Consider the following 6,483-nt stretch of genomic DNA (forward strand, 5'->3'; position numbering starts at 1 on the left):
CCTGGGTTGCCTGTAGGAGGCAAGTAGAGCTTAGGAACTGATTGGATTGTACCAGTTGGTCTCACTTATGGAATGTTGAATGTTAGAGATTTCACTTCCATAATGTTTTCCTCTTCTTCACTGGGAGATTCATTTGTTGTTCTGTCTTAGGAAATTATGAGACATATATATATATAAAATAAAATTTAAGGGTGCAGGCTTTGGGTGATCCCATCTTTGAAGGGTTTGTGGGCAAGCTGTGGGTCTTTCACCCTGTAAGGAGATGGATGAAGATGGGATTCTTCTCATGAGGTCAGGCATAGACTTGACCACAAAGTGCTAGCTGTTCAACAGAAAAGACCAGTAGCATTTTCTAAACCAGTTTGTGGTGAACACTGTAGAGTTCCTCAACCACTTTTCTATAGTCTGTAAGGAGACACTGGCAGAACTTTCTCTTCATATCCAGCAAATTGCTCTTAGTATTGTAGTATGTTTAGTATCCAAACAGCTCTTCATATTTTAGTTGCAAAATTGTCAACTATCACAGGCTTAAATGATGTGACATTTGAAGTATCTTCTGTAAGTGACACTGGTATCACAAATGAATCAGTCACATTCTGAAACCACTTCAGAGCAATCACAGCAGAACAGTATATAAGACTCTAGATCACAGGAAAGTGAAGTAACATCAGAAAATATCTTAATTCAGGGGCGCCTGGGTGGCTCAGCCGTTGAGCATCTACCTTAGCCTTGAGTCGTGATCCCAGGATCCAGGATTGAGTCCCGCATTGGGCTCCTATGGAGAGCCTGCTTCTCCTTCTGCCTATGTCTCTCCCTCTCTCTTCGTGTGTCTCTCAGGAATAAATAAATAAATCTCAAAAAGAAATCTTTATTATAGTTAAGGGTCCAAGATATGCCAGATATCTCAGAATGGCTCAAGTGGTGTTCCAAGTGATGGCATTAAGATTACAAAAAATAATATTGGAAGGACCCATGTTTTCTTGAGGGGTCAGATGCTCTAGTGCCTAATAGCAAAGATGAAAAGAATGCAAAAGAAAGTTCGGATAATGAATCTTTTTTTAGTAAATAAGCTTAATTTTGACAACAGTTACATATACATGTGTAGGTGTTCATTTACATTTTATAAGAAAGCTGGAATTTGAACTCTTAGAGAAACATCTGATGACTATTATCCACCACCAGGTTTCTCTATGTTATTTTTTAAAATATTTTATTTATTTATTCATGAGAGACACAGAGAGAGAGAGAGAGAGGCAGAGACACAGGCAAAGGTAGAAGCAGGCTCCATACAGGGAGCCTGACCTGGGACTGGATCCTGGGACTCCAGGGACACACCCCGGACTGAAGGCACCGCTAAACCACTAAGCCATCAGGGCTGCCTGAGTTTTTCCATGTTAAAAAAAAAAAAAAAAGAAAAAGAAAAGAAAAGAAAAAGAAAAGAAAAGAAAAGAAAAGAAAAGAAAAGAAAGAAAGAAAAGAAAGACAAAGCATTTATAACCAAAAAAAAAAAAAAAAAAATCAGGCTTTGGGAAAGCCATATCCTAATACTGAATTTGCCACTCGCAGATGATCTTATTATTTCTTCTTTCTAAACCTCCATTCCTTATTAGTGAAATGAAGATAACTCCCTCATGAGATTGTTGTGATTATTAACTTAGTTGATGTAAGTGAATTATGTAACTTCATGGTTGCTATTAGTAAATGCAGATGATACAGGAACTATGATTGTTATTAAGAATTTACATAGCCTGCCCAAGATGAAGTTAAACATCCCAGGTGGCATGAGTGCCATCTTATTTATTTAAACAAAGCATGATGTCTAAACATTGCCATGCCTATAAAAGGCTTAAATTTGTATGGAGTCAAAGTAAATATAAATGAAGAATAGGGATCCTGAGCAGAGTTATGCAGGAAGTTGCAACTTATTCTACACTGCTGTCCATTTTCTTCTTACTTCACATTTTTTTTTTACTTCAGGGAGCTTTCCATCAGTAAATAGTAATTTCACTTATGGCCATTTCCTATACATGGCCTATCAAGTATGTTGAATATAGATGTGTCTTTAGAATATTCATGCCAAGTTATTAATAGCTAAAAATGTTCATTTGTAATTTATTAGAGAGATGATTTAAATAAATATATTTTAAGTCAGGTACTTGTCTTTTATTGGTTATTTTGGGGAATGACCTTTTTCTAATATGTTTCAAGTATAAGATGGAGATAGCAATCTCTTTTCTAATCCTAAGGATCTCTTATATTAGCTGCCTCTTCATTTTAACATAAACTCAGATATGAGGTTTGGAAAGGATTACAAAAGGTCCTTGCTTTAAGAAACATAGGATAAATTTTTCTTCATTCTTCACTTTAAATAACTTGAGTCTCAACAATATTAAGCAACCTGCACATAGTCAGACAGGTAATAAGAGACTGGATGGTTATATTGTATCTTTTGTCCTCTGTTTATAGTACCACATAGATTTCCATACCTAATACTGAGGCTGAAAAACTGAAAAATGGGCCCCACTGTAGCATTAGGAAAATGTGTTGGTGGCATCCATAGCCAATCTAATAATGAAAGTTATTAAGCAGAGGGACTTGCCCATCGATGTGGATCTCTTTGAATAAAAAGCCTGACATGGATTTCTTGCGGGCACCAATGCAGTCTCAAAAGCCATTTGGCTTTTTTTTTGTTGTTCTCTTTAATGTCTGATTATAAAACTTTGAAATATAAAGCTTCACCATGAAAACTCTGACATAGCCTTAACAACTGTAAAACTAGGAGGCAAAGCTATAATAATTTCAGCTTTATAATATAATCTAAAATTGAATTACTCTCATTTCATGGCAAAGTCAATATTGCTAATGGATTAAAAACATGGCTGATAAAAGTATTGTTGAATTCATTTTTGGGGAATCACATAAAAAAAGATTTTTCCTGTGGTCTATGGCGATTGAAACTTGGCATTAATCTGAAAAGAAACCTCATGCACTTTCATAAGTAAATGCTTGAAGGTCAAAATAAGTGAGACTAAATGTAGGTCTGATTAAGCGGTTGTGAATGTCCTTTGGCACACTCCATTCTATTACTAAAATACCAGTGGGAGACTGGGGCCCAATTTTAAAAGGCCTAATCTACAAAGGAGATGGTCAATGGCAAAAGGCTAATCCATGAAGTCAAAATTCTGTTGTTTCTGTAAGCATATTCTAGGAATCTATCAGTTGGACAATGGATTGAGAATCCTAGGAAAGAAATTAACCTATACCATTTTCCAGCTTTGTAAATTTGGGCAAATCTTCTCTCTGAGCTTACTCTACATACCAAATAAGGGGACACTCTGCAAGAATGTGACTGTTTTGTTGTGATTCTACAATATCAAGTAAAGATACCATATTCACCTCATTTAGAATGTTCTGAATTTGCAAATGTTAATAGTTAGCTTGTTGAGGCCTGCCCTAATACTAGATATAGCCTTTTTGCCCCCAAAACATAAATTCTACATTTTTTTCCTGTCAAAAAGCATAAACACCTTAAAGATCAAAATTAAATTTCAAATTAATGATTCTTTATATCTGCAGTCAACTAGGGACTAGTTTTGAATGTTTTCTTTAGGCAATCAGTTCTGGTTATATCATACCACAATCTATCTTTTGAAAGTATGGTTCAAGCCTTCTATTTGACACATCTAATTTTTAATAATTTCACATTGATTAAAAAAAAAAAAAACTCAAGCTTTCAAAAGCCATCCACAGCATCTATAGTTAGTGGTAAAAGCCTTGCATTAGGATTCAAAAAATCTTCAATTCAGTTTCTAGTTCTGTCTTCAGTGGCACATTTCACATCTCTATATAAATGTTTTCTATATCTCAAAACTTGTATAAAATGTCACCTGTCAGAATGTGATAATTTTACCAAAAATATAACTTGAGTGTAATCATAATGCAGCAATCCTACTCACATACATACATACATGGTCATGCACACACACAAACTTATACTCCTAAAAAATGGCAGTATGAAAAAATGATCTATTAAAGATGAAAAAAATGCTGAGAACAGTTCCAAATTAAAAGAGACTATAAAAATATGAAAACTAAATGAAATGCCTGGTTCTTGATTGATTCCTGGACAGAAATAAAAGTCCTGTTAATGACAGAACTGGAATAATTTGTGGAAGTTGAAAATGAAATATATATTAGATAATAGTATTAATGCTAAATTTTCTAAATTTAATGCTTATGGTATGTTTCTGTAGGAATATGTCCTGTTTTTAGTAGATGCTTGCTCAAGTTCTTAGGATGAAGTGGTACAATGAGTGCAACTTTGTCTCCAAAGCTCAGCAAAATAATAAGAATTATAAGAAGAAAAAGGATATGTCAATATAATTGGTGAATCTAGGTAAAATATTTTCAGAAGATTGACTGATGAATGGATAAAGATGTGGTGTATGTGTATATACTATACACATACTGTTTTCAAAAAAATTTGCAGATATGAGATTTTTTTTCAAAATAAAATATTTTTAAAATACACCTGTTTAACCACTTTTTAAATCTCTCTCATTAGAGTATGAGTAGTTCTTTTTTTAAAGATTTTATTTATTTATTCATAAGAAACAGAGAGAGAGGCAGAGACACAGGCAGAGGGAGAAGCAGGCTTTATGCAAGAAGCCTGACAGGGGACTCAATTCCAGGTCTCCAGGATCATGCCCTGGGCCAAAGGCAGCGCTAAACTGCCGAGCCACCCAGGCTGCCCTTGAGTAGTTCTTTTTCAAAAACACAGGATCTTTTTGAGGATCCGAGAAAAAGGAACCCTCTTGTACTGTTGGTGGGAATGCAAACTAATGTAGCCAATGTAGAAAATAGTATGGCACTTGATGGGATGAGCACTGGATGTTACACTATATGTTGGCAAATTGAGCTTCAATAAAAACAAAAGAAAAAGAAAAGAAAGAAAACAGTATGAAGGTTCCTCAAAAAGTTAAAAATAGAACTACCCTACAATACAGTAATCATATACTGCCATGCAATTACCCAAAAACAGAAGAACACTAATTCAAAGGGATACATGCACTCCTATGTTTATAGCACCATTATTTACATTAGCCAAATTATGGAAACCGTCCATCGATTGATGAATGTATATAAAAGATGTGGTGTGTATACACACACATACACACATACACACACACACACTAGAATATTAATCAGCCATAAATTTAGAATGAAATATTGCCATTTGCAACATGGATGGAGCTAGAGAGTATAATGCTAATCGAAATAAATCAGAGAAAGTAAATACCATATGATTTTGCTCATATGTGGAATTTAAGAAACAAAACAAATGAGAAAAGGGTAAAAGGAGGGTGATAGAAGCAAACCAAAAAACAGACTGTTAACTGTAAAGAACAACAACCAAAGGGGAAGTAAGGGGATGGGTGAAATAGGTGATGGGATTAAGGAGTACACTTGTGATTGTACACTTCAAACTAACATAACTAACCTTCCAGTTAACTAACTGGAATTAAAATAAAAACCTAAGAAAATAAAAGCCATGTACTTTTTAATTTATTTCACCTTCACATTTGGACTTACATAACATTTATTTCTGTTCATGTTACAGGCTCAATAATAGAATGTAAGGGCCTTGAGGATAAAATCAGTACTTTACTCATTTTTATGTCTTTTTCAATACCTGATAGAGTGTTTGCGTATAACCTGTATTCAACTCAGGAATAAATTGGTCAAATAATTTATTTAATTTAAATATATTGAGTTATACCATATATTAGATACAGGCCTAATTTGGGGGATACATTAATATGCCATGTATAAACCTTCCAAAGAGTCACATGGTACCCTAAAAGTGCCTCAAATATTTTCTACCCATATATTTTTTTTATTTCTACCACTTGTGACCCTGTTATACTTCTCTTCCCCTCATTCGTAATACCTTACCTACATGTCTCATACTTCTGTTTATAAACAAATAGATTTTTGCACATACTGTTCTCCTAGATCTTTAAGTAGCTTGAGAAGGATCCAGGACAGGACACCCGGATATACTTGGGAGGCAGAACAAGTGTGGCTATTGAACAGAGAAATCATTCTTGAGAAGCCAGTACCAAAATTTATCCTCCAAAAATAGTGGGAGGTAGTATACACAAAGTCAAATGCATCGTGTTTTCAAGAACTTAAACTAGTCAAATGTGGCAGAGACATATACAGTGATCATGGAAGCATTAGAGGGCTGACATAGCATGAGATACACATACCTACTCTTGAAGAATACTGTAATATTATGGTAAAGGATTTTATTTTGAATGTTATAAGGATAATTTGATGGTATTTAAGCAGAGGAGTTACTCTGAGAATTGAATTTTAAGACAAACACTCTGAATGGTAGTATGAAAATAGAATAAAAATCAAATAACAAATCAAGCAATAAAAATTAAGACAGGGAGATCATTTAGAAGGCTGAATTCT

General features: G+C 34.3%; 1 pseudogene; it reads left to right on the forward strand.

Moving 5' to 3' along the window:
• Nucleotides 1-262: 262 nt before the first annotated feature.
• On the forward strand, nt 263-1,069 carry LOC112664975 (WASH complex subunit 3-like; annotated as a pseudogene).
• The last annotated feature ends 5,414 nt before the right edge of the window (nt 1,070-6,483 follow it).

Source organism: Canis lupus, chromosome 17 (assembly GCF_003254725.2).
Source record: "Canis lupus dingo isolate Sandy chromosome 17, ASM325472v2, whole genome shotgun sequence".
Lineage (NCBI taxonomy): Eukaryota > Metazoa > Chordata > Mammalia > Carnivora > Canidae > Canis > Canis lupus.